The 27,718-nt window shown below is 45.0% G+C and overlaps 24 non-coding genes across 24 annotated transcripts; all 24 read right to left on the reverse strand.

The window, feature by feature from the left end:
- Positions 1-1,178: 1,178 nt before the first annotated feature.
- On the reverse strand, positions 1,179-1,260 carry trnas-gcu (transfer RNA serine (anticodon GCU)). Its single transcript has one exon. It is a non-coding gene; the product is annotated as a tRNA-Ser (tRNA).
- A 245-nt stretch (positions 1,261-1,505) lies between these two features.
- On the reverse strand, positions 1,506-1,594 carry trnar-ucg (transfer RNA arginine (anticodon UCG)). The gene is given in 2 exon segments: positions 1,506-1,541; positions 1,558-1,594. It is a non-coding gene; the product is annotated as a tRNA-Arg (tRNA).
- Positions 1,595-3,522: 1,928 nt separating this feature from the next.
- Positions 3,523-3,604, reverse strand: trnas-gcu (transfer RNA serine (anticodon GCU)). Its single transcript has one exon. It is a non-coding gene; the product is annotated as a tRNA-Ser (tRNA).
- A 245-nt stretch (positions 3,605-3,849) lies between these two features.
- On the reverse strand, positions 3,850-3,938 carry trnar-ucg (transfer RNA arginine (anticodon UCG)). The gene is given in 2 exon segments: positions 3,850-3,885; positions 3,902-3,938. It is a non-coding gene; the product is annotated as a tRNA-Arg (tRNA).
- A 1,928-nt stretch (positions 3,939-5,866) lies between these two features.
- trnas-gcu (transfer RNA serine (anticodon GCU)) lies at positions 5,867-5,948 on the reverse strand. Its single transcript has one exon. It is a non-coding gene; the product is annotated as a tRNA-Ser (tRNA).
- A 245-nt stretch (positions 5,949-6,193) lies between these two features.
- trnar-ucg (transfer RNA arginine (anticodon UCG)) lies at positions 6,194-6,282 on the reverse strand. Its single transcript is given in 2 exon segments — positions 6,194-6,229; positions 6,246-6,282. It is a non-coding gene; the product is annotated as a tRNA-Arg (tRNA).
- Positions 6,283-8,210: 1,928 nt separating this feature from the next.
- Positions 8,211-8,292, reverse strand: trnas-gcu (transfer RNA serine (anticodon GCU)). The gene has a single exon. It is a non-coding gene; the product is annotated as a tRNA-Ser (tRNA).
- A 245-nt stretch (positions 8,293-8,537) lies between these two features.
- On the reverse strand, positions 8,538-8,626 carry trnar-ucg (transfer RNA arginine (anticodon UCG)). Its single transcript is given in 2 exon segments — positions 8,538-8,573; positions 8,590-8,626. It is a non-coding gene; the product is annotated as a tRNA-Arg (tRNA).
- A 1,927-nt stretch (positions 8,627-10,553) lies between these two features.
- trnas-gcu (transfer RNA serine (anticodon GCU)) lies at positions 10,554-10,635 on the reverse strand. Its single transcript has one exon. It is a non-coding gene; the product is annotated as a tRNA-Ser (tRNA).
- Positions 10,636-10,880: 245 nt separating this feature from the next.
- On the reverse strand, positions 10,881-10,969 carry trnar-ucg (transfer RNA arginine (anticodon UCG)). The gene is given in 2 exon segments: positions 10,881-10,916; positions 10,933-10,969. It is a non-coding gene; the product is annotated as a tRNA-Arg (tRNA).
- Positions 10,970-12,896: 1,927 nt separating this feature from the next.
- Positions 12,897-12,978, reverse strand: trnas-gcu (transfer RNA serine (anticodon GCU)). The gene has a single exon. It is a non-coding gene; the product is annotated as a tRNA-Ser (tRNA).
- A 245-nt stretch (positions 12,979-13,223) lies between these two features.
- Positions 13,224-13,312, reverse strand: trnar-ucg (transfer RNA arginine (anticodon UCG)). The gene is given in 2 exon segments: positions 13,224-13,259; positions 13,276-13,312. It is a non-coding gene; the product is annotated as a tRNA-Arg (tRNA).
- Positions 13,313-15,240: 1,928 nt separating this feature from the next.
- On the reverse strand, positions 15,241-15,322 carry trnas-gcu (transfer RNA serine (anticodon GCU)). Its single transcript has one exon. It is a non-coding gene; the product is annotated as a tRNA-Ser (tRNA).
- A 245-nt stretch (positions 15,323-15,567) lies between these two features.
- On the reverse strand, positions 15,568-15,656 carry trnar-ucg (transfer RNA arginine (anticodon UCG)). Its single transcript is given in 2 exon segments — positions 15,568-15,603; positions 15,620-15,656. It is a non-coding gene; the product is annotated as a tRNA-Arg (tRNA).
- Positions 15,657-17,584: 1,928 nt separating this feature from the next.
- Positions 17,585-17,666, reverse strand: trnas-gcu (transfer RNA serine (anticodon GCU)). The gene has a single exon. It is a non-coding gene; the product is annotated as a tRNA-Ser (tRNA).
- A 245-nt stretch (positions 17,667-17,911) lies between these two features.
- Positions 17,912-18,000, reverse strand: trnar-ucg (transfer RNA arginine (anticodon UCG)). Its single transcript is given in 2 exon segments — positions 17,912-17,947; positions 17,964-18,000. It is a non-coding gene; the product is annotated as a tRNA-Arg (tRNA).
- Positions 18,001-19,928: 1,928 nt separating this feature from the next.
- On the reverse strand, positions 19,929-20,010 carry trnas-gcu (transfer RNA serine (anticodon GCU)). Its single transcript has one exon. It is a non-coding gene; the product is annotated as a tRNA-Ser (tRNA).
- Positions 20,011-20,255: 245 nt separating this feature from the next.
- On the reverse strand, positions 20,256-20,344 carry trnar-ucg (transfer RNA arginine (anticodon UCG)). Its single transcript is given in 2 exon segments — positions 20,256-20,291; positions 20,308-20,344. It is a non-coding gene; the product is annotated as a tRNA-Arg (tRNA).
- A 1,928-nt stretch (positions 20,345-22,272) lies between these two features.
- Positions 22,273-22,354, reverse strand: trnas-gcu (transfer RNA serine (anticodon GCU)). The gene has a single exon. It is a non-coding gene; the product is annotated as a tRNA-Ser (tRNA).
- A 245-nt stretch (positions 22,355-22,599) lies between these two features.
- On the reverse strand, positions 22,600-22,688 carry trnar-ucg (transfer RNA arginine (anticodon UCG)). Its single transcript is given in 2 exon segments — positions 22,600-22,635; positions 22,652-22,688. It is a non-coding gene; the product is annotated as a tRNA-Arg (tRNA).
- Positions 22,689-24,616: 1,928 nt separating this feature from the next.
- On the reverse strand, positions 24,617-24,698 carry trnas-gcu (transfer RNA serine (anticodon GCU)). Its single transcript has one exon. It is a non-coding gene; the product is annotated as a tRNA-Ser (tRNA).
- A 245-nt stretch (positions 24,699-24,943) lies between these two features.
- On the reverse strand, positions 24,944-25,032 carry trnar-ucg (transfer RNA arginine (anticodon UCG)). Its single transcript is given in 2 exon segments — positions 24,944-24,979; positions 24,996-25,032. It is a non-coding gene; the product is annotated as a tRNA-Arg (tRNA).
- A 1,928-nt stretch (positions 25,033-26,960) lies between these two features.
- trnas-gcu (transfer RNA serine (anticodon GCU)) lies at positions 26,961-27,042 on the reverse strand. Its single transcript has one exon. It is a non-coding gene; the product is annotated as a tRNA-Ser (tRNA).
- A 245-nt stretch (positions 27,043-27,287) lies between these two features.
- trnar-ucg (transfer RNA arginine (anticodon UCG)) lies at positions 27,288-27,376 on the reverse strand. Its single transcript is given in 2 exon segments — positions 27,288-27,323; positions 27,340-27,376. It is a non-coding gene; the product is annotated as a tRNA-Arg (tRNA).
- Between the last annotated feature and the right edge of the window lie 342 nt (positions 27,377-27,718).

The raw sequence follows: 27,718 nt of genomic DNA on the forward strand, positions 1-27,718 counted from the left end.
TCGGCAGGTCGTGCAGATTTTGTGGAGGAAGAATCCGGTTTGACGTTCTGTCGGATAATAATTGCGATATTTCAGGAAAAAGTTAAAGATTACAGATGTTTTCAACAAAAATAGCGCCTGGAAAAAATACGCAGCGAGAAATGTCAAATGGGAACGTTTGTGATGCAGCGGAACGAAGGAGTGATTAAATAATACATGGCACAATGGAGAAAGGCAAAGTGGGTGGTAATCGGGCAATAACGTAACAAAGGATGGTCCAGAGGAAGTGTTAGTGGGAATAGCAGAACCATTACCAGACAATGGGAGCGGTGCTTATCATCCGATACGTTGAACCTAATGTTGAGGCCAGAAGACGAGAACATGCTTACAATATAGGCTGTCACCGCCTTTTAATCAGACCAGGCAGCATTGCCAGCCCGGATTGATTTCCTGTATGCTTTGAATTCGGCAGCCAAGGGACGAATTCAAAAAGCAGCTTCTCTCATCCTTTCAGCTCTAGAGAACCAGGACGCACTCATATTCAGGGCAGAGGTGGAGATTGACGCTGAATTTATGCTTATCCCAATTGAGGTGAACCTATGCGTACAGACAGGAAGATATACTGATCAAGTATCGGCCGGAACCAAACAAGGCTTTCGGTTATCCAACGAGTCACAGAGCCGAGTACCTCTGAGATATTTTAACTTTACTCAGTTTGGCGGGTTTCACTTTGCTCTGGGATTTGGATGCTGAGGGAACATCGGCGTAAAATCACACGTTTTAACGTGAAATACGTCTGTTTTCTCACATGTCGAGCGGCTGTTAGAAGCGGAAATTTGAGTAAAACATGGCGGGGCTCGTCCGGGATTTGGCCCGTGACTCTCGCATTTCAAATGTGATCATTCCGAAGGGAGAATCATAACCGTGGACCAACGAGCCGCCGACAGTGAAAAGCGCAGCTCTCAGATTCTGACGGTGGTGAGAAATGATATTATGGCCCATCGTGCATGTGCTGTCTCTCAGATACCTATCGAATTAGTGCCCCTCGCCATTGTACTGCAACTGTTCTCCTTTTGACGAATATATTATTAATTTGAGACATGACATGAGGAAAGTACAGCATCCCTGTCAGTAAAAGGGGAATTTGGAGATGAGATGAAATGTGAATGTCAAAAAGTGTTTAACCTGCAAGCCAACGACGACGAGAATGGGATTCGAACCCATGCGTGCAGAGCACAATGGATTAGCAGTCCATCGCCGTAACCTCTCGGCCACCTCGTCTCTGCTATAAGATATCGTCAGCCATTCAATCTCCTGCTTTTTGTATCCAAACAGAAATAATGTGCAAGAAAGTCCACTTCACAGCTTGCTCTGCCCGTGCATGCAGATCGACAATGATGAAAACTTGCCATGAGATTCTTTGAGCAAACAGCCTTCCTTCACTTCAGGTGAGTGACTGGAAGAGATGGTTGGTTTCTCGGCAGAATCACAACAAAGAATATAAAATGTCTCGTAGCGAGCTAAGTTGACCGCGGCAGGACTCGAACCTGCAATCTTCTGATAACTTTGCGGTTGTCATCGAAGTCAGACGCCTTATCCATTAGGCCACGCGGCCGCTGCCAGCAACATTCATTGTGTTGTTGTATATATTGCGAGCAAATTCGGGGCAACTGCAATATCAAGGAGTGGATTTAGGAAAAGATGAGCATATTTCGAGTGAATGAACAGATGCACTGCGATCTGGGTGCGCACCGGCGCAGGCAACCCCAATGTAAATTGGAACACTATAGTTTAACAATTCGGTCATTGCAGCTGAAATCATACTCCTTCTCAAACAATACAGGATGACCCGGGTTTATGAGAAAATCCGTTTTAAAGGGAAAGATTATGAACCGGAACTGACAACCTGCCTATTTAAACAGACACAGAATGATCCGGGATTGCAAGGACATCCCTTTTACCCAGATGCAGAATGACCCTTGACTGACAGCAGTTCCCTTTTAAAAGAATAAAGTGAGATTTCGATCATCCCTGAAGGCAATTGTGCAGTGGGGCTCAGGACCACGCGGCGCAGAGACTGTTATTGAAGCCACAGGTGATAGACAAGGAGGGAGGGAAGGACGTAAAACCAGCCCAGTCTGAAACACACAAACAAACTAATATTCCTTAACCTCCAAAGGCAGGTTTTGAAATTTCAAATTGGAAATCCGGGACAGACAGCACATCCCTTTGAAACAGACACAGAATGATGAGGGTCTGATAGCACACCATTTTACAGAGACAGAGAATGATCTTGGACAGACAGCAAATCCCCTTAAAAGGGACACGGAAATAGAATGAATAAAAACAGATAAATATGTAAAACTCGGCAGGTCGTGCAGATTTTGTGGAGGAAGAATCCGGTTTGACGTTCTGTCGGATAATAATTGCGATATTTCAGGAAAAAGTTAAAGATTACAGATGTTTTCAACAAAAATAGCGCCTGGAAAAAATACGCAGCGAGAAATGTCAAATGGGAACGTTTGTGATGCAGCGGAACGAAGGAGTGATTAAATAATACATGGCACAATGGAGAAAGGCAAAGTGGGTGGTAATCGGGCAATAACGTAACAAAGGATGGTCCAGAGGAAGTGTTAGTGGGAATAGCAGAACCATTACCAGACAATGGGAGCGGTGCTTATCATCCGATACGTTGAACCTAATGTTGAGGCCAGAAGACGAGAACATGCTTACAATATAGGCTGTCACCGCCTTTTAATCAGACCAGGCAGCATTGCCAGCCCGGATTGATTTCCTGTATGCTTTGAATTCGGCAGCCAAGGGACGAATTCAAAAAGCAGCTTCTCTCATCCTTTCAGCTCTAGAGAACCAGGACGCACTCATATTCAGGGCAGAGGTGGAGATTGACGCTGAATTTATGCTTATCCCAATTGAGGTGAACCTATGCGTACAGACAGGAAGATATACTGATCAAGTATCGGCCGGAACCAAACAAGGCTTTCGGTTATCCAACGAGTCACAGAGCCGAGTACCTCTGAGATATTTTAACTTTACTCAGTTTGGCGGGTTTCACTTTGCTCTGGGATTTGGATGCTGAGGGAACATCGGCGTAAAATCACACGTTTTAACGTGAAATACGTCTGTTTTCTCACATGTCGAGCGGCTGTTAGAAGCGGAAATTTGAGTAAAACATGGCGGGGCTCGTCCGGGATTTGGCCCGTGACTCTCGCATTTCAAATGTGATCATTCCGAAGGGAGAATCATAACCGTGGACCAACGAGCCGCCGACAGTGAAAAGCGCAGCTCTCAGATTCTGACGGTGGTGAGAAATGATATTATGGCCCATCGTGCATGTGCTGTCTCTCAGATACCTATCGAATTAGTGCCCCTCGCCATTGTACTGCAACTGTTCTCCTTTTGACGAATATATTATTAATTTGAGACATGACATGAGGAAAGTACAGCATCCCTGTCAGTAAAAGGGGAATTTGGAGATGAGATGAAATGTGAATGTCAAAAAGTGTTTAACCTGCAAGCCAACGACGACGAGAATGGGATTCGAACCCATGCGTGCAGAGCACAATGGATTAGCAGTCCATCGCCTTAACCTCTCGGCCACCTCGTCTCTGCTATAAGATATCGTCAGCCATTCAATCTCCTGCTTTTTGTATCCAAACAGAAATAATGTGCAAGAAAGTCCACTTCACAGCTTGCTCTGCCCGTGCATGCAGATCGACAATGATGAAAACTTGCCATGAGATTCTTTGAGCAAACAGCCTTCCTTCACTTCAGGTGAGTGACTGGAAGAGATGGTTGGTTTCTCGGCAGAATCACAACAAAGAATATAAAATGTCTCGTAGCGAGCTAAGTTGACCGCGGCAGGACTCGAACCTGCAATCTTCTGATAACTTTGCGGTTGTCATCGAAGTCAGACGCCTTATCCATTAGGCCACGCGGCCGCTGCCAGCAACATTCATTGTGTTGTTGTATATATTGCGAGCAAAGTCGGGGCAACTGCAATATCAAGGAGTGGATTTAGGAAAAGATGAGCATATTTCGAGTGAATGAACAGATGCACTGCGATCTGGGTGCGCACCGGCGCAGGCAACCCCAATGTAAATTGGAACACTATAGTTTAACAATTCGGTCATTGCAGCTGAAATCATACTCCTTCTCAAACAATACAGGATGACCCGGGTTTATGAGAAAATCCGTTTTAAAGGGAAAGTTTATGAACCGGAACTGACAACCTGCCTATTTAAACAGACACAGAATGATCCGGGATTGCAAGGACATCCCTTTTACCCAGATGCAGAATGACCCTTGACTGACAGCAGTTCCCTTTTAAAAGAATAAAGTGAGATTTCGATCATCCCTGAAGGCAATTGTGCAGTGGGGCTCAGGACCACGCGGCGCAGAGACTGTTATTGAAGCCACAGGTGATAGACAAGGAGGGAGGGAAGGACGTAAAACCAGCCCAGTCTGAAACACACAAACAAACTAATATTCCTTAACCTCCAAAGGCAGGTTTTGAAATTTCAAATTGGAAATCCGGGACAGACAGCACATCCCTTTGAAACAGACACAGAATGATGAGGGTCTGATAGCACACCATTTTACAGAGACAGAGAATGATCTTGGACAGACAGCAAATCCCCTTAAAAGGGACACGGAAATAGAATGAATAAAAACAGATAAATATGTAAAACTCGGCAGGTCGTGCAGATTTTGTGGAGGAAGAATCCGGTTTGACGTTCTGTCGGATAATAATTGCGATATTTCAGGAAAAAGTTAAAGATTACAGATGTTTTCAACAAAAATAGCGCCTGGAAAAAATACGCAGCGAGAAATGTCAAATGGGAACGTTTGTGATGCAGCGGAACGAAGGAGTGATTAAATAATACATGGCACAATGGAGAAAGGCAAAGTGGGTGGTAATCGGGCAATAACGTAACAAAGGATGGTCCAGAGGAAGTGTTAGTGGGAATAGCAGAACCATTACCAGACAATGGGAGCGGTGCTTATCATCCGATACGTTGAACCTAATGTTGAGGCCAGAAGACGAGAACATGCTTACAATATAGGCTGTCACCGCCTTTTAATCAGACCAGGCAGCTTTGCCAGCCCGGATTGATTTCCTGTATGCTTTGAATTCGGCAGCCAAGGGACGAATTCAAAAAGCAGCTTCTCTCATCCTTTCAGCTCTAGAGAACCAGGACGCACTCATATTCAGGGCAGAGGTGGAGATTGACGCTGAATGTATGCTTATCCCAATTGAGGTGAACCTATGCGTACAGACAGGAAGATATACTGATCAAGTATCGGCCGGAACCAAACAAGGCTTTCGGTTATCCAACGAGTCACAGAGCCGAGTACCTCTGAGATATTTTAACTTTACTCAGTTTGGCGGGTTTCACTTTGCTCTGGGATTTGGATGCTGAGGGAACATCGGCGTAAAATCACACGTTTTAACGTGAAATACGTCTGTTTTCTCACATGTCGAGCGGCTGTTAGAAGCGGAAATTTGAGTAAAACATGGCGGGGCTCGTCCGGGATTTGGCCCGTGACTCTCGCATTTCAAATGTGATCATTCCGAAGGGAGAATCATAACCGTGGACCAACGAGCCGCCGACAGTGAAAAGCGCAGCTCTCAGATTCTGACGGTGGTGAGAAATGATATTATGGCCCATCGTGCATGTGCTGTCTCTCAGATACCTATCGAATTAGTGCCCCTCGCCATTGTACCGCAACTGTTCTACTTTTGACGAATATATTATTAATTTGAGACATGACATGAGGAAAGTACAGCATCCCTGTCAGTAAAAGGGGAATTTGGAGATGAGATGAAATGTGAATGTCAAAAAGTGTTTAACCTGCAAGCCAACGACGACGAGAATGGGATTCGAACCCATGCGTGCAGAGCACAATGGATTAGCAGTCCATCGCCTTAACCTCTCGGCCACCTCGTCTCTGCTATAAGATATCGTCAGCCATTCAATCTCCTGCTTTTTGTATCCAAACAGAAATAATGTGCAAGAAAGTCCACTTCACAGCTTGCTCTGCCCGTGCATGCAGATCGACAATGATGAAAACTTGCCATGAGATTCTTTGAGCAAACAGCCTTCCTTCACTTCAGGTGAGTGACTGGAAGAGATGGTTGGTTTCTCGGCAGAATCACAACAAAGAATATAAAATGTCTCGTAGCGAGCTAAGTTGACCGCGGCAGGACTCGAACCTGCAATCTTCTGATAACTTTGCGGTTGTCATCGAAGTCAGACGCCTTATCCATTAGGCCACGCGGCCGCTGCCAGCAACATTCATTGTGTTGTTGTATATATTGCGAGCAAATTCGGGGCAACTGCAATATCAAGGAGTGGATTTAGGAAAAGATGAGCATATTTCGAGTGAATGAACAGATGCACTGCGATCTGGGTGCGCACCGGCGCAGGCAACCCCAATGTAAATTGGAACACTATAGTTTAACAATTCGGTCATTGCAGCTGAAATCATACTCCTTCTCAAACAATACAGGATGACCCGGGTTTATGAGAAAATCCGTTTTAAAGGGAAAGATTATGAACCGGAACTGACAACCTGCCCATTTAAACAGACACAGAATGATCCGGGATTGCAAGGATATCCCTTTTACCCAGATGCAGAATGACCCTTGACTGACAGCAGTTCCCTTTTAAAAGAATAAAGTGAGATTTCGATCATCCCTGAAGGCAATTGTGCAGTGGGGCTCAGGACCACGCGGCGCAGAGACTGTTATTGAAGCCACAGGTGATAGACAAGGAGGGAGGGAAGGACGTAAAACCAGCCCAGTCTGAAACACACAAACAAACTAATATTCCTTAACCTCCAAAGGCAGGTTTTGAAATTTCAAATTGGAAATCCGGGACAGACAGCACATCCCTTTGAAACAGACACAGAATGATGAGGGTCTGATAGCACACCATTTTACAGAGACAGAGAATGATCTTGGACAGACAGCAAATCCCCTTAAAAGGGACACGGAAATAGAATGAATAAAAACAGATAAATATGTAAAACTCGGCAGGTCGTGCAGATTTTGTGGAGGAAGAATCCGGTTTCACGTTCTGTCGGATAATAATTGCGATATTTCAGGAAAAAGTTAAAGATTACAGATGTTTTCAACAAAAATAGCGCCTGGAAAAAATACGCAGCGAGAAATGTCAAATGGGAACATTTGTGATGCAGCGGAACGAAGGAGTGATTAAATAATACATGGCACAATGGAGAAAGGCAAAGTGGGTGGTAATCGGGCAATAACGTAACAAAGGATGGTCCAGAGGAAGTGTTAGTGGGAATAGCAGAACCATTACCAGACAATGGGAGCGGTGCTTATCATCCGATACGTTGAACCTAATGTTGAGGCCAGAAGACGAGAACATGCTTACAATATAGGCTGTCACCGCCTTTTAATCAGACCAGGCAGCTTTGCCAGCCCGGATTGATTTCCTGTATGCTTTGAATTCGGCAGCCAAGGGACGAATTCAAAAAGCAGCTTCTCTCATCCTTTCAGCTCTAGAGAACCAGGACGCACTCATATTCAGGGCAGAGGTGGAGATTGACGCTGAATGTATGCTTATCCCAATTGAGGTGAACCTATGCGTACAGACAGGAAGATATACTGATCAAGTATCGGCCGGAACCAAACAAGGCTTTCGGTTATCCAACGAGTCACAGAGCCGAGTACCTCTGAGATATTTTAACTTTACTCAGTTTGGCGGGTTTCACTTTGCTCTGGGATTTGGATGCTGAGGGAACATCGGCGTAAAATCACACGTTTTAACGTGAAATACGTCTGTTTTCTCACATGTCGAGCGGCTGTTAGAAGCGGAAATTTGAGTAAAACATGGCGGGGCTCGTCCGGGATTTGGCCCGTGACTCTCGCATTTCAAATGTGATCATTCCGAAGGGAGAATCATAACCGTGGACCAACGAGCCGCCGACAGTGAAAAGCGCAGCTCTCAGATTCTGACGGTGGTGAGAAATGATATTATGGCCCATCGTGCATGTGCTGTCTCTCAGATACCTATCGAATTAGTGCCCCTCGCCATTGTACTGCAACTGTTCTCCTTTTGACGAATATATTATTAATTTGAGACATGACATGAGGAAAGTACAGCATCCCTGTCAGTAAAAGGGGAATTTGGAGATGAGATGAAATGTGAATGTCAAAAAGTGTTTAACCTGCAAGCCAACGACGACGAGAATGGGATTCGAACCCATGCGTGCAGAGCACAATGGATTAGCAGTCCATCGCCGTAACCTCTCGGCCACCTCGTCTCTGCTATAAGATATCGTCAGCCATTCAATCTCCTGCTTTTTGTATCCAAACAGAAATAATGTGCAAGAAAGTCCACTTCACAGCTTGCTCTGCCCGTGCATGCAGATCGACAATGATGAAAACTTGCCATGAGATTCTTTGAGCAAACAGCCTTCCTTCACTTCAGGTGAGTGACTGGAAGAGATGGTTGGTTTCTCGGCAGAATCACAACAAAGAATATAAAATGTCTCGTAGCGAGCTAAGTTGACCGCGGCAGGACTCGAACCTGCAATCTTCTGATAACTTTGCGGTTGTCATCGAAGTCAGACGCCTTATCCATTAGGCCACGCGGCCGCTGCCAGCAACATTCATTGTGTTGTTGTATATATTGCGAGCAAATTCGGGGCAACTGCAATATCAAGGAGTGGATTTAGGAAAGATGAGCATATTTCGAGTGAATGAACAGATGCACTGCGATCTGGGTGCGCACCGGCGCAGGCAACCCCAATGTAAATTGCAACACTATAGTTTAACAATTCGGTCATTGCAGCTGAAATCATACTCCTTCTCAAACAATACAGGATGACCCGGGTTTATGAGAAAATCCGTTTTAAAGGGAAAGATTATGAACCGGAACTGACAACCTGCCCATTTAAACAGACACAGAATGATCCGGGATTGCAAGGACATCCCTTTTACCCAGATGCAGAATGACCCTTGACTGACAGCAGTTCCCTTTTAAAAGAATAAAATGAGATTTCGATCATCCCTGAAGGCAATTGTGCAGTGGGGCTCTGGACCACGCGGCGCAGAGACTGTTATTGAAGCCACAGGTGATAGACAAGGAGGGAGGGAAGGACGTAAACCCAGCCCAGTCTGAAACACACAAACAAACTAATATTCCTTAACCTCCAAAGGCAGGTTTTGAAATTTCAAATTGGAAATCCGGGACAGACAGCACATCCCTTTGAAACAGACACAGAATGATGAGGGTCTGATAGCACACCATTTTACAGAGACAGAGAATGATCTTGGACAGACAGCAAATCCCCTTAAAAGGGACACGGAAATAGAATGAATAAAAACAGATAAATATGTAAAACTCGGCAGGTCGTGCAGATTTTGTGGAGGAAGAATCCGGTTTCACGTTCTGTCGGATAATAATTGCGATATTTCAGGAAAAAGTTAAAGATTACAGATGTTTTCAACAAAAATAGCGCCTGGAAAAAATACGCAGCGAGAAATGTCAAATGGGAACATTTGTGATGCAGCGGAACGAAGGAGTGATTAAATAATACATGGCACAATGGAGAAAGGCAAAGTGGGTGGTAATCGGGCAATAACGTAACAAAGGATGGTCCAGAGGAAGTGTTAGTGGGAATAGCAGAACCATTACCAGACAATGGGAGCGGTGCTTATCATCCGATACGTTGAACCTAATGTTGAGGCCAGAAGACGAGAACATGCTTACAATATAGGCTGTCACCGCCTTTTAATCAGACCAGGCAGCTTTGCCAGCCCGGATTGATTTCCTGTATGCTTTGAATTCGGCAGCCAAGGGACGAATTCAAAAAGCAGCTTCTCTCATCCTTTCAGCTCTAGAGAACCAGGACGCACTCATATTCAGGGCAGAGGTGGAGATTGACGCTGAATGTATGCTTATCCCAATTGAGGTGAACCTATGCGTACAGACAGGAAGATATACTGATCAAGTATCGGCCGGAACCAAACAAGGCTTTCGGTTATCCAACGAGTCACAGAGCCGAGTACCTCTGAGATATTTTAACTTTACTCAGTTTGGCGGGTTTCACTTTGCTCTGGGATTTGGATGCTGAGGGAACATCGGCGTAAAATCACACGTTTTAAGGTGAAATACGTCTGTTTTCTCACATGTCGAGCGGCTGTTAGAAGCGGAAATTTGAGTAAAACATGGCGGGGCTCGTCCGGGATTTGGCCCGTGACTCTCGCATTTCAAATGTGATCATTCCGAAGGGAGAATCATAACCGTGGACCAACGAGCCGCCGACAGTGAAAAGCGCAGCTCTCAGATTCTGACGGTGGTGAGAAATGATATTATGGCCCATCGTGCATGTGCTGTCTCTCAGATACCTATCGAATTAGTGCCCCTCGCCATTGTACTGCAACTGTTCTCCTTTTGACGAATATATTATTAATTTGAGACATGACATGAGGAAAGTACAGCATCCCTGTCAGTAAAAGGGGAATTTGGAGATGAGATGAAATGTGAATGTCAAAAAGTGTTTAACCTGCAAGGCAACGACGACGAGAATGGGATTCGAACCCATGCGTGCAGAGCACAATGGATTAGCAGTCCATCGCCGTAACCTCTCGGCCACCTCGTCTCTGCTATAAGATATCGTCAGCCATTCAATCTCCTGCTTTTTGTATCCAAACAGAAATAATGTGCAAGAAAGTCCACTTCACAGCTTGCTCTGCCCGTGCATGCAGATCGACAATGATGAAAACTTGCCATGAGATTCTTTGAGCAAACAGCCTTCCTTCACTTCAGGTGAGTGACTGGAAGAGATGGTTGGTTTCTCGGCAGAATCACAACAAAGAATATAAAATGTCTCGTAGCGAGCTAAGTTGACCGCGGCAGGACTCGAACCTGCAATCTTCTGATAACTTTGCGGTTGTCATCGAAGTCAGACGCCTTATCCATTAGGCCACGCGGCCGCTGCCAGCAACATTCATTGTGTTGTTGTATATATTGCGAGCAAATTCGGGGCAACTGCAATATCAAGGAGTGGATTTAGGAAAGATGAGCATATTTCGAGTGAATGAACAGATGCACTGCGATCTGGGTGCGCACCGGCGCAGGCAACCCCAATGTAAATTGGAACACTATAGTTTAACAATTCGGTCATTGCAGCTGAAATCATACTCCTTCACAAACAATACAGGATGACCCGGGTTTATGAGAAAATCCGTTTTAAAGGGAAAGATTATGAACCGGAACTGACAACCTGCCCATTTAAACAGACACAGAATGATCCGGGATTGCAAGGACATCCCTTTTACCCAGATGCAGAATGACCCTTGACTGACAGCAGTTCCCTTTTAAAAGAATAAAATGAGATTTCGATCATCCCTGAAGGCAATTGTGCAGTGGGGCTCTGGACCACGCGGCGCAGAGACTGTTATTGAAGCCACAGGTGATAGACAAGGAGGGAGGGAAGGACGTAAACCCAGCCCAGTCTGAAACACACAAACAAACTAATATTCCTTAACCTCCAAAGGCAGGTTTTGAAATTTCAAATTGGAAATCCGGGACAGACAGCACATCCCTTTGAAACAGACACAGAATGATGAGGGTCTGATAGCACACCATTTTACAGAGACAGAGAATGATCTTGGACAGACAGCAAATCCCCTTAAAAGGGACACGGAAATAGAATGAATAAAAACAGATAAATATGTAAAACTCGGCAGGTCGTGCAGATTTTGTGGAGGAAGAATCCGGTTTCACGTTCTGTCGGATAATAATTGCGATATTTCAGGAAAAAGTTAAAGATTACAGATGTTTTCAACAAAAATAGCGCCTGGAAAAAATACGCAGCGAGAAATGTCAAATGGGAACGTTTGTGATGCAGCGGAACGAAGGAGTGATTAAATAATACATGGCACAATGGAGAAAGGCAAAGTGGGTGGTAATCGGGCAATAACGTAACAAAGGATGGTCCAGAGGAAGTGTTAGTGGGAATAGCAGAACCATTACCAGACAATGGGAGCGGTGCTTATCATCCGATACGTTGAACCTAATGTTGAGGCCAGAAGACGAGAACATGCTTACAATATAGGCTGTCACCGCCTTTTAATCAGACCAGGCAGCTTTGCCAGCCCGGATTGATTTCCTGTATGCTTTGAATTCGGCAGCCAAGGGACGAATTCAAAAAGCAGCTTCTCTCATCCTTTCAGCTCTAGAGAACCAGGACGCACTCATATTCAGGGCAGAGGTGGAGATTGACGCTGAATGTATGCTTATCCCAATTGAGGTGAACCTATGCGTACAGACAGGAAGATATACTGATCAAGTATCGGCCGGAACCAAACAAGGCTTTCGGTTATCCAACGAGTCACAGAGCCGAGTACCTCTGAGATATTTTAACTTTACTCAGTTTGGCGGGTTTCACTTTGCTCTGGGATTTGGATGCTGAGGGAACATCGGCGTAAAATCACACGTTTTAACGTGAAATACGTCTGTTTTCCCGCATGTCGAGCGGCTGTTAGAAGCGGAAATTTGAGTAAAACATGGCGGGGCTCGTCCGGGATTTGGCCCGTGACTCTCGCATTTCAAATGTGATCATTCCGAAGGGAGAATCATAACCGTGGACCAACGAGCCGCCGACAGTGAAAAGCGCAGCTCTCAGATTCTGACGGTGGTGAGAAATGATATTATGGCCCATCGTGCATGTGCTGTCTCTCAGATACCTATCGAATTAGTGCCCCTCGCCATTGTACTGCAACTGTTCTCCTTTTGACGAATATATTATTAATTTGAGACATGACATGAGGAAAGTACAGCATCCCTGTCAGTAAAAGGGGAATTTGGAGATGAGATGAAATGTGAATGTCAAAAAGTGTTTAACCTGCAAGCCAACGACGACGAGAATGGGATTCGAACCCATGCGTGCAGAGCACAATGGATTAGCAGTCCATCGCCTTAACCTCTCGGCCACCTCGTCTCTGCTATAAGATATCGTCAGCCATTCAATCTCCTGCTTTTTGTATCCAAACAGAAATAATGTGCTAGAAAGTCCACTTCACAGCTTGCTCTGCCCGTGCATGCAGATCGACAATGATGAAAACCAGCCATGAGATTCTTTGAGCAAACAGCCTTCCTTCACTTCAGGTGAGTGACTGGAAGAGATGGTTGGTTTCTCGGCAGAATCACAACAAAGAATATAAAATGTCTCGTAGCGAGCTAAGTTGACCGCGGCAGGACTCGAACCTGCAATCTTCTGATAACTTTGCGGTTGTCATCGAAGTCAGACGCCTTATCCATTAGGCCACGCGGCCGCTGCCAGCAACATTCATTGTGTTGTTGTATATATTGCGAGCAAATTCGGGGCAACTGCAATATCAAGGAGTGGATTTAGGAAAAGATGAGCATATTGCGAGTGAATGAACAGATGCACTGCGATCTGGGTGCGCACCGGCGCAGGCAACCCCAATGTAAATTGGAACACTATAGTTTAACAATTCGGTCATTGCAGCTGAAATCATACTCCTTCTCAAACAATACAGGATGACCCGGGTTTATGAGAAAATCCGTTTTAAAGGGAAAGATTATGAACCGGAACTGACAACCTGCCCATTTAAACAGACACAGAATGATCCGGGATTGCAAGGACATCCCTTTTACCCAGATGCAGAATGACCCTTGACTGACAGCAGTTCCCTTTTAAAAGAATAAAGTGAGATTTCGATCATCCCTGAAGGCAATTGTGCAGTGGGGCTCAGGACCACGCGGCGCAGAGACTGTTATTGAAGCCACAGGTGATAGACAAGGAGGGAGGGAAGGACGTAAAACCAGCCCAGTCTGAAACACACAAACAAACTAATATTCCTTAACCTCCAAAGGCAGGTTTTGAAATTTCAAATTGGAAATCCGGGACAGACAGCACATCCCTTTGAAACAGACACAGAATGATGAGGGTCTGATAGCACACCATTTTACAGAGACAGAGAATGATCTTGGACAGACAGCAAATCCCCTTAAAAGGGACACGGAAATAGAATGAATAAAAACAGATAAATATGTAAAACTCGGCAGGTCGTGCAGATTTTGTGGAGGAAGAATCCGGTTTCACGTTCTGTCGGATAATAATTGCGATATTTCAGGAAAAAGTTAAAGATTACAGATGTTTTCAACAAAAATAGCCCCTGGAAAAAATACGCAGCGAGAAATGTCAAATGGGAACGTTTGTGATGCAGCGGAACGAAGGAGTGATTAAATAATACATGGCACAATGGAGAAAGGCAAAGTGGGTGGTAATCGGGCAATAACGTAACAAAGGATGGTCCAGAGGAAGTGTTAGTGGGAATAGCAGAACCATTACCAGACAATGGGAGCGGTGCTTATCATCCGATACGCTGAACCTAATGTTGAGGCCAGAAGACGAGAACATGCTTACAATATAGGCTGTCACCGCCTTTTAATCAGACCAGGCAGCTTTGCCAGCCCGGATTGATTAACTGTATGCTTTGAATTCGGCAGCCAAGGGACGAATTCAAAAAGCAGCTTCTCTCATCCTTTCAGCTCTAGAGAACCAGGACGCACTCATATTCAGGGCAGAGGTGGAGATTGACGCTGAATGTATGCTTATCCTAATTGAGGTGAACCTATGCGTACAGACAGGAAGATATACTGATCAAGTATCGGCCGGAACCAAACAAGGCTTTCGGTTATCCAACGAGTCACAGAGCCGAGTACCTCTGAGATATTTTAACTTTACTCAGTTTGGCGGGTTTCACTTTGCTCTGGGATTTGGATGCTGAGGGAACATCGGCGTAAAATCACACGTTTTAACGTGAAATACGTCTGTTTTCTCACATGTCGAGCGGCTGTTAGAAGCGGAAATTTGAGTAAAACATGGCGGGGCTCGTCCGGGATTTGGCCCGTGACTCTCGCATTTCAAATGTGATCATTCCGAAGGGAGAATCATAACCGTGGACCAACGAGCCGCCGACAGTGAAAAGCGCAGCTCTCAGATTCTGACGGTGGTGAGAAATGATATTATGGCCCATCGTGCATGTGCTGTCTCTCAGATACCTATCGAATTAGTGCCCCTCGCCATTGTACTGCAACTGTTCTCCTTTTGACGAATATATTATTAATTTGAGACATGACATGAGGAAAGTACAGCATCCCTGTCAGAAAAAGGGGAATTTGGAGATGAGATGAAATGTGAATGTCAAAAAGTGTTTAACCTGCAAGCCAACGACGACGAGAATGGGATTCGAACCCATGCGTGCAGAGCACAATGGATTAGCAGTCCATCGCCGTAACCTCTCGGCCACCTCGTCTCTGCTATAAGATATCGTCAGCCATTCAATCTCCTGCTTTTTGTATCCAAACAGAAATAATGTGCAAGAAAGTCCACTTCACAGCTTGCTCTGCCCGTGCATGCAGATCGACAATGATGAAAACTTGCCATGAGATTCTTTGAGCAAACAGCCTTCCTTCACTTCAGGTGAGTGACTGGAAGAGATGGTTGGTTTCTCGGCAGAATCACAACAAAGAATATAAAATGTCTCGTAGCGAGCTAAGTTGACCACGGCAGGACTCGAACCTGCAATCTTCTGATAACTTTGCGGTTGTCATCGAAGTCAGACGCCTTATCCATTAGGCCACGCGGCCGCTGCAAGCAACATTCATTGTGTTGTTGTATATATTGCGAGCAAATTCGGGGCAACTGCAATATCAAGGAGTGGATTTAGGAAAAGATGAGCATATTTCGAGTGAATGAACAGATGCACTGCGATCTGGGTGCGCACCGGCGCAGGCAACCCCAATGTAAATTGGAACACTATAGTTTAACAATTCGGTCATTGCAGCTGAAATCATACTCCTTCTCAAACAATACAGGATGACCCGGGTTTATGAGAAAATCCGTTTTAAAGGGAAAGATTATGAACCGGAACTGACAACCTGCCCATTTAAACAGACACAGAATGATCCGGGATTGCAAGGACATCCCTTTTACCCAGATGCAGAATGACCCTTGACTGACAGCAGTTCCCTTTTAAAAGAATAAAATGAGATTTCGATCATCCCTGAAGGCAATTGTGCAGTGGGGCTCAGGACCACGCGGCGCAGAGACTGTTATTGAAGCCACAGGTGATAGACAAGGAGGGAGGGAAGGACGTAAAACCAGCCCAGTCTGAAACACACAAACAAACTAATATTCCTTAACCTCCAAAGGCAGGTTTTGAAATTTCAAATTGGAAATCCGGGACAGACAGCACATCCCTTTGAAACAGACACAGAATGATGAGGGTCTGATAGCACACCATTTTACAGAGACAGAGAATGATCTTGGACAGACAGCAAATCCCCTTAAAAGGGACACGGAAATAGAATGAATAAAAACAGATAAATATGTAAAACTCGGCAGGTCGTGCAGATTTTGTGGAGGAAGAATCCGGTTTCACGTTCTGTCGGATAATAATTGCGATATTTCAGGAAAAAGTTAAAGATTACAGATGTTTTCAACAAAAATAGCGCCTGGAAAAAATACGCAGCGAGAAATGTCAAATGGGAACGTTTGTGATGCAGCGGAACGAAGGAGTGATTAAATAATACATGGCACAATGGAGAAAGGCAAAGTGGGTGGTAATCGGGCAATAACGTAACAAAGGATGGTCCAGAGGAAGTGTTAGTGGGAATAGCAGAACCATTACCAGACAATGGGAGCGGTGCTTATCATCCGATACGTTGAACCTAATGTTGAGGCCAGAAGACGAGAACATGCTTACAATATAGGCTGTCACCGCCTTTTAATCAGACCAGGCAGCTTTGCCAGCCCGGATTGATTTCCTGTATGCTTTGAATTCGGCAGCCAAGGGACGAATTCAAAAAGCAGCTTCTCTCATCCTTTCAGCTCTAGAGAACCAGGACGCACTCATATTCAGGGCAGAGGTGGAGATTGACGCTGAATGTATGCTTATCCCAATTGAGGTGAACCTATGCGTACAGACAGGAAGATATACTGATCAAGTATCGGCCGGAACCAAACAAGGCTTTCGGTTATCCAACGAGTCACAGAGCCGAGTACCTCTGAGATATTTTAACTTTACTCAGTTTGGCGGGTTTCACTTTGCTCTGGGATTTGGATGCTGAGGGAACATCGGCGTAAAATTACACGTTTTAACGTGAAATACGTCTGTTTTCCCGCATGTCGAGCGGCTGTTAGAAGCGGAAATTTGAGTAAAACATGGCGGGGCTCGTCCGGGATTTGGCCCGTGACTCTCGCATTTCAAATGTGATCATTCCGAAGGGAGAATCATAACCGTGGACCAACGAGCCGCCGACAGTGAAAAGCGCAGCTCTCAGATTCTGACGGTGGTGAGAAATGATATTATGGCCCATCGTGCATGTGCTGTCTCTCAGATACCTATCGAATTAGTGCCCCTCGCCATTGTACTGCAACTGTTCTCCTTTTGACGAATATATTATTAATTTGAAACATGACATGAGGAAAGTACAGCATCCCTGTCAGTAAAAGGGGAATTTGGAGATGAGATGAAATCTGAATGTCAAAAAGTGTTTAACCTGCAAGCCAACGACGACGAGAATGGGATTCGAACCCATGCGTGCAGAGCACAATGGATTAGCAGTCCATCGCCTTAACCTCTCGGCCACCTCGTCTCTGCTATAAGATATCGTCAGCCATTCAATCTCCTGCTTTTTGTATCCAAACAGAAATAATGTGCAAGAAAGTCCACTTCACAGCTTGCTCTGCCCGTGCATGCAGATCGACAATGATGAAAACCAGCCATGAGATTCTTTGAGCAAACAGCCTTCCTTCACTTCAGGTGAGTGACTGGAAGAGATGGTTGGTTTCTCGGCAGAATCACAACAAAGAATATAAAATGTCTCGTAGCGAGCTAAGTTGACCACGGCAGGACTCGAACCTGCAATCTTCTGATAACTTTGCGGTTGTCATCGAAGTCAGACGCCTTATCCATTAGGCCACGCGGCCGCTGCCAGCAACATTCATTGTGTTGTTGTATATATTGCGAGCAAATTCGGGGCAACTGCAATATCAAGGAGTGGATTTAGGAAAAGATGAGCATATTGCGAGTGAATGAACAGATGCACTGCGATCTGGGTGCGCACCGGCGCAGGCAACCCCAATGTAAATTGGAACACTATAGTTTAACAATTCGGTCATTGCAGCTGAAATCATACTCCTTCTCAAACAATACAGGATGACCCGGGTTTATGAGAAAATCCGTTTTAAAGGGAAAGATTATGAACCGGAACTGACAACCTGCCCATTTAAACAGACACAGAATGATCCGGGATTGCAAGGACATCCCTTTTACCCAGATGCAGAATGACCCTTGACTGACAGCAGTTCCCTTTTAAAAGAATAAAGTGAGATTTCGATCATCCCTGAAGGCAATTGTGCAGTGGGGCTCAGGACCACGCGGCGCAGAGACTGTTATTGAAGCCACAGGTGATAGACAAGGAGGGAGGGAAGGACGTAAAACCAGCCCAGTCTGAAACACACAAACAAACTAATATTCCTTAACCTCCAAAGGCAGGTTTTGAAATTTCAAATTGGAAATCCGGGACAGACAGCACATCCCTTTGAAACAGACACAGAATGATGAGGGTCTGATAGCACACCATTTTACAGAGACAGAGAATGATCTTGGACAGACAGCAAATCCCCTTAAAAGGGACACGGAAATAGAATGAATAAAAACAGATAAATATGTAAAACTCGGCAGGTCGTGCAGATTTTGTGGAGGAAGAATCCGGTTTCACGTTCTGTCGGATAATAATTGCGATATTTCAGGAAAAAGTTAAAGATTACAGATGTTTTCAACAAAAATAGCGCCTGGAAAAAATACGCAGCGAGAAATGTCAAATGGGAACGTTTGTGATGCAGCGGAACGAAGGAGTGATTAAATAATACATGGCACAATGGAGAAAGGCAAAGTGGGTGGTAATCGGGCAATAACGTAACAAAGGATGGTCCAGAGGAAGTGTTAGTGGGAATAGCAGAACCATTACCAGACAATGGGAGCGGTGCTTATCATCCGATACGTTGAACCTAATGTTGAGGCCAGAAGACGAGAACATGCTTACAATATAGGCTGTCACCGCCTTTCAATCAGACCAGGCAGCTTTGCCAGCCCGGATTGATTTCCTGTATGCTTTGAATTCGGCAGCCAAGGGACGAATTCAAAAAGCAGCTTCTCTCATCCTTTCAGCTCTAGAGAACCAGGACGCACTCATATTCAGGGCAGAGGTGGAGATTGACGCTGAATGTATGCTTATCCCAATTGAGGTGAACCTATGCGTACAGACAGGAAGATATACTGATCAAGTATCGGCCGGAACCAAACAAGGCTTTCGGTTATCCAACGAGTCACAGAGCCGAGTACCTCTGAGATATTTTAACTTTACTCAGTTTGGCGGGTTTCACTTTGCTCTGGGATTTGGATGCTGAGGGAACATCGGCGTAAAATCACACGTTTTAACGTGAAATACGTCTGTTTTCCCGCATGTCGAGCGGCTGTTAGAAGCGGAAATTTGAGTAAAACATGGCGGGGCTCGTCCGGGATTTGGCCCGTGACTCTCGCATTTCAAATGTGATCATTCCGAAGGGAGAATCATAACCGTGGACCAACGAGCCGCCGACAGTGAAAAGCGCAGCTCTCAGATTCTGACGGTGGTGAGAAATGATATTATGGCCCATCGTGCATGTGCTGTCTCTCAGATACCTATCGAATTAGTGCCCCTCGCCATTGTACTGCAACTGTTCTCCTTTTGACGAATATATTATTAATTTGAAACATGACATGAGGAAAGTACAGCATCCCTGTCAGTAAAAGGGGAATTTGGAGATGAGATGAAATGTGAATGTCAAAAAGTGTTTAACCTGCAAGCCAACGACGACGAGAATGGGATTCGAACCCATGCGTGCAGAGCACAATGGATTAGCAGTCCATCGCCTTAACCTGTCGGCCACCTCGTCTCTGCTATAAGATATCGTCAGCCATTCAATCTCCTGCTTTTTGTATCCAAACAGAAATAATGTGCAAGAAAGTCCACTTCACAGCTTGCTCTGCCCGTGCATGCAGATCGACAATGATGAAAACCAGCCATGAGATTCTTTGAGCAAACAGCCTTCCTTCACTTCAGGTGAGTGACTGGAAGAGATGGTTGGTTTCTTGGCAGAATCACAACAAAGAATATAAAATGTCTCGTAGCGAGCTAAGTTGACCACGGCAGGACTCGAACCTGCAATCTTCTGATAACTTTGCGGTTGTCATCGAAGTCAGACGCCTTATCCATTAGGCCACGCGGCCGCTGCCAGCAAAATTCATTGTGTTGTTGTATATATTGCGAGCAAATTCGGGGCAACTGCAATATCAAGGAGTGGATTTAGGAAAAGATGAGCATATTGCGAGTGAATGAACAGATGCACTGCGATCTGGGTGCGCACCGGCGCAGGCAACCCCAATGTAAATTGGAACACTATAGTTTAACAATTCGGTCATTGCAGCTGAAATCATACTCCTTCTCAAACAATACAGGATGACCCGGGTTTATGAGAAAATCCGTTTTAAAGGGAAAGATTATGAACCGGAACTGACAACCTGCCCATTTAAACAGACACAGAATGATCCGGGATTGCAAGGACATCCCTTTTACCCAGATGCAGAATGACCCTTGACTGACAGCAGTTCCCTTTTAAAAGAATAAAGTGAGATTTCGATCATCCCTGAAGGCAATTGTGCAGTGGGGCTCAGGACCACGCGGCGCAGAGACTGTTATTGAAGCCACAGGTGATAGACAAGGAGGGAGGGAAGGACGTAAAACCAGCCCAGTCTGAAACACACAAACAAACTAATATTCCTTAACCTCCAAAGGCAGGTTTTGAAATTTCAAATTGGAAATCCGGGACAGACAGCACATCCCTTTGAAACAGACACAGAATGATGAGGGTCTGATAGCACACCATTTTACAGAGACAGAGAATGATCTTGGACAGACAGCAAATCCCCTTAAAAGGGACACGGAAATAGAATGAATAAAAACAGATAAATATGTAAAACTCGGCAGGTCGTGCAGATTTTGTGGAGGAAGAATCCGGTTTCACGTTCTGTCGGATAATAATTGCGATATTTCAGGAAAAAGTTAAAGATTACAGATGTTTTCAACAAAAATAGCGCCTGGAAAAAATACGCAGCGAGAAATGTCAAATGGGAACGTTTGTGATGCAGCGGAACGAAGGAGTGATTAAATAATACATGGCACAATGGAGAAAGGCAAAGTGGGTGGTAATCGGGCAATAACGTAACAAAGGATGGTCCAGAGGAAGTGTTAGTGGGAATAGCAGAACCATTACCAGACAATGGGAGCGGTGCTTATCATCCGATACGTTGAACCTAATGTTGAGGCCAGAAGACGAGAACATGCTTACAATATAGGCTGTCACCGCCTTTTAATCAGACCAGGCAGCTTTGCCAGCCCGGATTGATTTCCTGTATGCTTTGAATTCGGCAGCCAAGGGACGAATTCAAAAAGCAGCTTCTCTCATCCTTTCAGCTCTAGAGAACCAGGACGCACTCATATTCAGGGCAGAGGTGGAGATTGACGCTGAATGTATGCTTATCCTAATTGAGGTGAACCTATGCGTACAGACAGGAAGATATACTGATCAAGTATCGGCCGGAACCAAACAAGGCTTTCGGTTATCCAACGAGTCACAGAGCCGAGTACCTCTGAGATATTTTAACTTTACTCAGTTTGGCGGGTTTCACTTTGCTCTGGGATTTGGATGCTGAGGGAACATCGGCGTAAAATCACACGTTTTAACGTGAAATACGTCTGTTTTCTCACATGTCGAGCGGCTGTTAGAAGCGGAAATTTGAGTAAAACATGGCGGGGCTCGTCCGGGATTTGGCCCGTGACTCTCGCATTTCAAATGTGATCATTCCGAAGGGAGAATCATAACCTTGGACCAACGAGCCGCCGACAGTGAAAAGCGCAGCTCTCAGATTCTGACGGTGGTGAGAAATGATATTATGGCCCATCGTGCATGTGCTGTCTCTCAGATACCTATCGAATTAGTGCCCCTCGCCATTGTACTGCAACTGTTCTCCTTTTGATGAATATATTATTAATTTGAGACATGACATGAGGAAAGTACAGCATCCCTGTCAGTAAAAGGGGAATTTGGAGATGAGATGAAATGTGAATGTCAAAAAGTGTTTAACCTGCAAGCCAACGACGACGAGAATGGGATTCGAACCCTTGCGTGCAGAGCACAATGGATTAGCAGTCCATCGCCGTAACCTCTCGGCCACCTCGTCTCTGCTATAAGATATCGTCAGCCATTCAATCTCCTGCTTTTTGTATCCAAACAGAAATAATGTGCAAGAAAGTCCACTTCACAGCTTGCTCTGCCCGTGCATGCAGATCGACAATGATGAAAACTTGCCATGAGATTCTTTGAGCAAACAGCCTTCCTTCACTTCAGGTGAGTGACTGGAAGAGATGGTTGGTTTCTCGGCAGAATCACAACAAAGAATATAAAATGTCTCGTAGCGAGCTAAGTTGACCACGGCAGGACTCGAACCTGCAATCTTCTGATAACTTTGCGGTTGTCATCGAAGTCAGACGCCTTATCCATTAGGCCACGCGGCCGCTGCAAGCAACATTCATTGTGTTGTTGTATATATTGCGAGCAAATTCGGGGCAACTGCAATATCAAGGAGTGGATTTAGGAAAAGATGAGCATATTTCGAGTGAATGAACAGATGCACTGCGATCTGGGTGCGCACCGGCGCAGGCAACCCCAATGTAAATTGGAACACTATAGTTTAACAATTCGGTCATTGCAGCTGAAATCATACTCCTTCTCAAACAATACAGGATGACCCGGGTTTATGAGAAAATCCGTTTTAAAGGGAAAGATTATGAACCGGAACTGACAACCTGCCCATTTAAACAGACACAGAATGATCCGGGATTGCAAGGACATCCCTTTTACCCAGATGCAGAATGACCCTTGACTGACAGCAGTTCCCTTTTAAAAGAATAAAATGAGATTTCGATCATCCCTGAAGGCAATTGTGCAGTGGGGCTCAGGACCACGCGGCGCAGAGACTGTTATTGAAGCCACAGGTGATAGACAAGGAGGGAGGGAAGGACGTAAAACCAGCCCAGTCTGAAACACACAAACAAACTAATATTCCTTAACCTCCAAAGGCAGGTTTTGAAATTTCAAATTGGAAATCCGGGACAGACAGCACATCCCTTTGAAACAGACACAGAATGATGAGGGTCTGATAGCACACCATTTTACAGAGACAGAGAATGATCTTGGACAGACAGCAAATCCCCTTAAAAGGGACACGGAAATAGAATGAATAAAAACAGATAAATATGTAAAACTCGGCAGGTCGTGCAGATTTTGTGGAGGAAGAATCCGGTTTTACGTTCTGTCGGATAATAATTGCGATATTTCAGGAAAAAGTTAAAGATTACAGATGTTTTCAACAAAAATAGCGCCTGGAAAAAATACGCAGCGAGAAATGTCAAATGGGAACGTTTGTGATGCAGCGGAACGAAGGAGTGATTAAATAATACATGGCACAATGGAGAAAGGCAAAGTGGGTGGTAATCGGGCAATAACGTAACAAAGGATGGTCCAGAGGAAGTGTTAGTGGGAATAGCAGAACCATTACCAGACAATGGGAGCGGTGCTTATCATCCGATACGTTGAACCTAATGTTGAGGCCAGAAGACGAGAACATGCTTACAATATAGGCTGTCACCGCCTTTTAATCAGACCAGGCAGCTTTGCCAGCCCGGATTGATTTCCTGTATGCTTTGAATTCGGCAGCCAAGGGACGAATTCAAAAAGCAGCTTCTCTCATCCTTTCAGCTCTAGAGAACCAGGACGCACTCATATTCAGGGCAGAGGTGGAGATTGACGCTGAATGTATGCTTATCCCAATTGAGGTGAACCTATGCGTACAGACAGGAAGATATACTGATCAAGTATCGGCCGGAACCAAACAAGGCTTTCGGTTATCCAACGAGTCACAGAGCCGAGTACCTCTGAGATATTTTAACTTTACTCAGTTTGGCGGGTTTCACTTTGCTCTGGGATTTGGATGCTGAGGGAACATCGGCGTAAAATCACACGTTTTAACGTGAAATACGTCTGTTTTCCCGCATGTCGAGCGGCTGTTAGAAGCGGAAATTTGAGTAAAACATGGCGGGGCTCGTCCGGGATTTGGCCCGTGACTCTCGCATTTCAAATGTGATCATTCCGAAGGGAGAATCATAACCGTGGACCAACGAGCCGCCGACAGTGAAAAGCGCAGCTCTCAGATTCTGACGGTGGTGAGAAATGATATTATGGCCCATCGTGTATGTGCTGTCTCTCAGATACCTATCGAATTAGTGCCCCTCGCCATTGTACTGCAACTGTTCTCCTTTTGACGAATATATTATTAATTTGAAACATGACATGAGGAAAGTACAGCATCCCTGTCAGTAAAAGGGGAATTTGGAGATGAGATGAAATGCGAATGTCAAAAAGTGTTTAACCTGCAAGCCAACGACGACGAGAATGGGATTCGAACCCATGCGTGCAGAGCACAATGGATTAGCAGTCCATCGCCTTAACCTCTCGGCCACCTCGTCTCTGCTATAAGATATCGTCAGCCATTCAATCTCCTGCTTTTTGTATCCAAACAGAAATAATGTGCAAGAAAGTCCACTTCACAGCTTGCTCTGCCCGTGCATGCAGATCGACAATGATGAAAACCAGCCATGAGATTCTTTGAGCAAACAGCCTTCCTTCACTTCAGGTGAGTGACTGGAAGAGATGGTTGGTTTCTCGGCAGAATCACAACAAAGAATATAAAATGTCTCGTAGCGAGCTAAGTTGACCGCGGCAGGACTCAAACCTGCAATCTTCTGATAACTTTGCGGTTGTCATCGAAGTCAGACGCCTTATCCATTAGGCCACGCGGCCGCTGCCAGCAACATTCATTGTGTTGTTGTATATATTGCGAGCAAATTCGGGGCAACTGCAATATCAAGGAGTGGATTTAGGAAAAGATGAGCATATTTCGAGTGAATGAACAGATGCACTGCGATCTGGGTGCGCACCGGCGCAGGCAACCCCAATGTAAATTGAAACACTATAGTTTAACAATTCGGTCATTGCAGCTGAAATCATACTCCTTCTCAAACAATACAGGATGACCCGGGTTTATGAGAAAATCCGTTTTAAAGGGAAAGATTATGAACCGGAACTGACAACCTGCCCATTTAAACAGACACAGAATGATCCGGGATTGCAAGGACATCCCTTTTACCCAGATGCAGAATGACCCTTGACTGACAGCAGTTCCCTTTTAAAAGAATAAAATGAGATTTCGATCATCCCTGAAGGCAATTGTGCAGTGGGGCTCAGGACCACGCGGCGCAGAGACTGTTATTGAAGCCACAGGTGATAGACAAGGAGGGAGGGAAGGACGTAAAACCAGCCCAGTCTGAAACACACAAACAAACTAATATTCCTTAACCTCCAAAGGCAGGTTTTTAAATTTCAAATTGGAAATCCGGGACAGACAGCACATCCCTTTGAAACAGACACAGAATGATGAGGGTCTGATAGCACACCATTTTACAGAGACAGAGAATGATCTTGGACAGACAGCAAATCCCCTTAAAAGGGACACGGAAATAGAATGAATAAAAACAGATAAATATGTAAAACTCGGCAGGTCGTGCAGATTTTGTGGAGGAAGAATCCGGTTTCACGTTCTGTCGGATAATAATTGCGATATTTCAGGAAAAAGTTAAAGATTACAGATGTTTTCAACAAAAATAGCGCCTGGAAAAAATACGCAGCGAGAAATGTCAAATGGGAACGTTTGTGATGCAGCGGAACGAAGGAGTGATTAAATAATACATGGCACAATGGAGAAAGGCAAAGTGGGTGGTAATCGGGCAATAACGTAACAAAGGATGGTCCAGAGGAAGTGTTAGTGGGAATAGCAGAACCATTACCAGACAATGGGAGCGGTGCTTATCATCCGATACGTTGAACCTAATGTTGAGGCCAGAAGACGAGAACATGCTTACAATATAGGCTGTCACCGCCTTTTAATCAGACCAGGCAGCTTTGCCAGCCCGGATTGATTTCCTGTATGCTTTGAATTCGGCAGCCAAGGGACGAATTCAAAAAGCAGCTTCTCTCATCCTTTCAGCTCTAGAGAACCAGGACGCACTCATATTCAGGGCAGAGGTGGAGATTGACGCTGAATGTATGCTTATCCCAATTGAGGTGAACCTATGCGTACAGACAGGAAGATATACTGATCAAGTATCGGCCGGAACCAAACAAGGCTTTCGGTTATCCAACGAGTCACAGAGCCGAGTACCTCTGAGATATTTTAACTTTACTCAGTTTGGCGGGTTTCACTTTGCTCTGGGATTTGGATGCTGAGGGAACATCGGCGTAAAATCACACGTTTTAACGTGAAATACGTCTGTTTTCTCACATGTCGAGCGGCTGTTAGAAGCGGCAATTTGAGTAAAACATGGCGGGGTTCGTCCGGGATTTGGCCCGTGACTCTCGCATTTCAAATGTGATCATTCCGAAGGGAGAATCATAACCGTGGACCAACGAGCCGCCGACAGTGAAAAGCGCAGCTCTGAGATTCTGACGGTGGTGAGAAATGATATTATGGCCCATCATGCATGTGCTGTCTCTCAGATACCTATCGAATTAGTGCCCCTCGCCATTGTACTGCAACTGTTCTCCTTTTGACAAATATATTATTAATTTGAGACATGACATGAGGAAAGTACAGCATCCCTGTCAGTAAAAGGAGAATTTGGAGATGAGATGAAATGTGAATGTCAAAAAGTGTTTAACCTGCAAGCCAACGACGACGAGAATGGGATTCGAACCCATGCGTGCAGAGCACAATGGATTAGCAGTCCATCGCCTTAACCTCTCGGCCACCTCGTCTCTGCTATAAGATATCGTCAGCCATTCAATCTCCTGCTTTTTGTATCCAAACAGAAATAATGTGCAAGAAAGTCCACTTCACAGCTTGCTCTGCCCGTGCATGCAGATCGACAATGATGAAAACCAGCCATGAGATTCTTTGAGCAAACAGCCTTCCTTCACTTCAGGTGAGTGACTGGAAGAGATGGTTGGTTTCTCGGCAGAATCACAACAAAGAATATAAAATGTCTCGTAGCGAGCTAAGTTGACCGCGGCAGTACTCGAACCTGCAATCTTCTGATAACTTTGCGGTTGTCATCGAAGTCAGACGCCTTATCCATTAGGCCACGCGGCCGCTGCCAGCAACATTCATTGTGTTGTTGTATATATTGCGAGCAAATTCGGGGCAACTGCAATATCAAGGAGTGGATTTAGGAAAAGATGAGCATATTTCGAGTGAATGAACAGATGCACTGCGATCTGGGTGCGCACCGGCGCAGGCAACCCCAATGTAAATTGGAACACTATAGTTTAACAATTCGGTCATTGCAGCTGAAATCATACTCCTTCTCAAACAATACAGGATGACCCTGGTTTATGAGAAAATCCGTTTTAAAGGGAAAGATTATGAACCGGAACTGACAACCTGCCCATTTAAACAGACACAGAATGATCCGGGATTGCAAGGACATCCCTT

Source organism: Pristiophorus japonicus, unplaced genomic scaffold (assembly GCF_044704955.1).
Source record: "Pristiophorus japonicus isolate sPriJap1 unplaced genomic scaffold, sPriJap1.hap1 HAP1_SCAFFOLD_168, whole genome shotgun sequence".
NCBI classification, from domain to species: Eukaryota; Metazoa; Chordata; class Chondrichthyes; family Pristiophoridae; genus Pristiophorus; species Pristiophorus japonicus.